At 54.9% G+C, this 2,798-nt stretch overlaps 1 protein-coding gene across 5 annotated transcripts in view; it reads right to left on the bottom strand.

Moving 5' to 3' along the window:
• NRP1 (neuropilin 1) overlaps positions 1-855 on the bottom strand; it is a 196,639-nt gene extending 195,784 nt beyond the window's left edge. For 2 of the 5 annotated variants that reach the window (XM_005885510.2, XM_005885513.2), the window contains exon 1: positions 635-855. The gene's annotated coding sequence lies outside the window, so the exon portion shown is untranslated. The remainder of the gene's footprint in view (positions 1-634) is intronic. The other 3 variants (XM_005885511.2, XM_005885514.2, XM_005885512.2) reach the window with 3 other exon arrangements.
• Positions 856-2,798: the final 1,943 nt, after the last annotated feature.

Below are 2,798 nucleotides of genomic sequence, written 5' to 3'. Positions count from 1 at the left end.
TGCTGCAGGGACCGGCGTAGAGCGAAGCTGGAGTCACCCTAGCGCCGGGCGGGGGTCGGCAGTGTCGCTGCCACATCAAGCCGAGCCGGACCACCGCCTCCCTGCCCGCTTCTGGTGCGCACTGGTGCCCGTCGCACCTGGCTGCCCAGAGATTTGGTGTCCCCTCCTCTGGGTCGGCGGGAATGCCGGAGGCCGGGCGGTGGTGCTAGCTGGGGGAAACGGGGAGCTGTCGCCCGCCCCCGCCCAGCCTCACGTTTCGGAGCTCAGGCGTTCGGGGTTTGGAAATAAGGGATTCAGTGGCCCCGGTTTGTGTGCACCTCACGGGAGGGGGAGCAGTGGCAGCGGGGAAAGGGTTTGCTCTTGTGAGGTTCCTAACGGTGCCCTTTCCAGGACTCAGGCCTTGGTTACCCCGCGTGGCCCTCTAGCTTCCGCCCACTCTCCCTTCCCCTGGCCGCCTTTTAGTTCCATCACCGAGGCTTTCCCAGAACCGCAGCAGAAGGCCTCTGAGGATATGAATGGCAAGGATATTTCAGGGAATAAACTGGTTTTGGCCACTGATTAGGTCCTTGAGTGGGGTAAATGCCCGCGGACCCCCTCCGAAGGAGCTCGTGGGGAAGGTGTAGAGGTCACTAACCTTACGGGAACTGGCGTTTATGTACGCACCCGAAAGCAGAGCCTTATTCCTAACCTGGTGCAACGAGCTGGCAAAGGAGATTTAGGAATGTTGGCAAGCAGACTCTGGCCAAAGGTTTTGGAGGAAGGACTAGGGGCGGGACAGGAGAAAGGGAGCCCCAGACTCGCGGGCCTTGGCTGGGACTCGGCGCTAGGGAGTCCTGGCTGGGCGGGGTGACGCGTACCCCCAGGGGTGCAGGCGGCCCTTCGCGCACAGAGGTGCACCCGCCTCTCTCTCTCTCTCTCTCTCTCTCTCTCTCTCTCTCTCTCCTTCCCTTCTTCCCCCAGGGTCAAGCTTTCCTTACCCCCTAGGCCTGCCTGCTAGCCACCTCCTCCGGTTCTCCACCGGGTTCCTCCTTCTCAGCCCCCAGACCCTGGATGGCAGCACGAGGCTGGGAGTCCAATGCCTGGGCGGAGCTGAGCGAAGGGGCCTTGTGCAGACCCGCCCCCGGCCCCAGAGGGCGGGCGGAAGGTGAGGAGGGGGCACCAGCCGCGCCCAGCGCAGTCCCCCGGGGAGGAAGTGCTGCAGAGGGAACCCTGGTGCCTATCCTTAAACCTCTATAGCGGGGCGCAGCCCCACCAGCACCAGTCCTCAGCTGTGCCAGGCGAGTGGCACAAGCATATTTGAGGTGCCTCCTATCTACTCAGCCCAAGGCTCAGAGGCAGAGGCACCAATCAAAAACTGGTAGATTGATAGAATTGAGGAACCAGGCGGGTGCAGCGGCCACGGCGATCTGGAGTCACAGATACCCGCCTTCTTCGGAGTGGTATCTCGGTGGCCAGCTTGTTCCAGGAGCCGGTTTGGTGCCTCGGCGGGGTGAGCAAGGGGACACAAGCCAAAGACTTGAGCTGTGTTGTGTTAGAAAACTACCGCAACCAAAGGACTTGTATGCATGCATTTTAGCATAACCAATGGACACAGACACTGGGGCGGTGGGGGCTTGCCTAGGGTGGTAATGGCTGCCGTGGGGGGGGGGTGTCAATCCAGGGGGAAAAAGGATACATATGTAAAACTTTAGACAATAAAAAAAAGAAAGAAAAAGAAAACTACCGCTAATCTTTCTTCCCCTTTTCCTGCTGAGTGTGCATTTCCCAGACTGGACCCAATCGGTTAACAAATAAAGCCAACAGGTCCTGCATTCAAACAGGGCCTGTCCCCACTCCGAAACCTCGATCCTCAGGCTCCCTCCCACCTGCCTCTTGAAGGGCGCCTCCAGCGGGTCCGTGAGCAGAAAATGTCTGTCTTCTTTCTTGCACACCAGCTGAACACTTTTACCAGGCTTTCTCCAAACAATAAAACATGCACTATGTTCTCCGGGGGAAATATTATATTTAAGTTCTGCCTCAGATTTTTCTGGTCTTGGCTAATCTGAGGCGTTTCTAGAATCCTTAGTTTCCACACAGCACTGGGTAATGGAGCCCTACCGCACTGATAGTTAATTGCCAGCTAGTGGGTAGGTAGAGAGCAAATTGTCCTTGCTAACAACCTCTTTACTCTGCTGTTGGACTACAATAACTGCTAAAAGGCCAGTGTTGTATTTCTGCAATTCTTCAGCAAGGGAGACAGACCAAACTTTATAGGAGAATAGGTGATAGAGGAAAATTTTGTCAGTGTTCATGGGTTGATTTTATTTTGGTCTCATGAATACATAATCCTTCCTGACATCACAAATTCCCAGACTAGATAGGACCCAGTTCCAGTAAAGGGAAGATTCATGGATCATACACCCAGGAGGACAGGCAGGGGCTCCAGGGGCCCCAGGCAGGGCTGCTGCAGTAATAAGGCACTGGGCCAGAAACTGGCCTTTCCTTAAGAATAGACTGGCGGAATAGCTCAGTTGGTTAGATCATCATCCCCATAGGCCAAGGTTGTGGGGATCACAAGGTTGGGGGTTCCATCTGGTCAGAGCACATACAAGAATCAACCAATGAATGCATAAATGAAACAACAAATCCATGTTTCCCTCTCCCTTCCTCTCTCTCTCTAAAAAAAAAATCAGTAATAATAATAATCTATCCTATCTAATAAAAGAGAAACATGGTAATTAGCCATACCTCCGCTACCCTTCCCATTGGCTAATCAGGGCAATATGCAAATTAACTGCCAGCCAAGATGGCGGCCGGCA

The sequence above is a fragment of the Myotis brandtii genome, unplaced genomic scaffold (genome assembly GCF_000412655.1).
Source record: "Myotis brandtii unplaced genomic scaffold, ASM41265v1 scaffold914, whole genome shotgun sequence".
Taxonomy (NCBI): domain Eukaryota; kingdom Metazoa; phylum Chordata; class Mammalia; order Chiroptera; family Vespertilionidae; genus Myotis; species Myotis brandtii.
The sequence above is the reverse complement of the archived record's forward strand: the minus strand, read 5'-3'. Positions and strand labels throughout refer to the sequence as shown.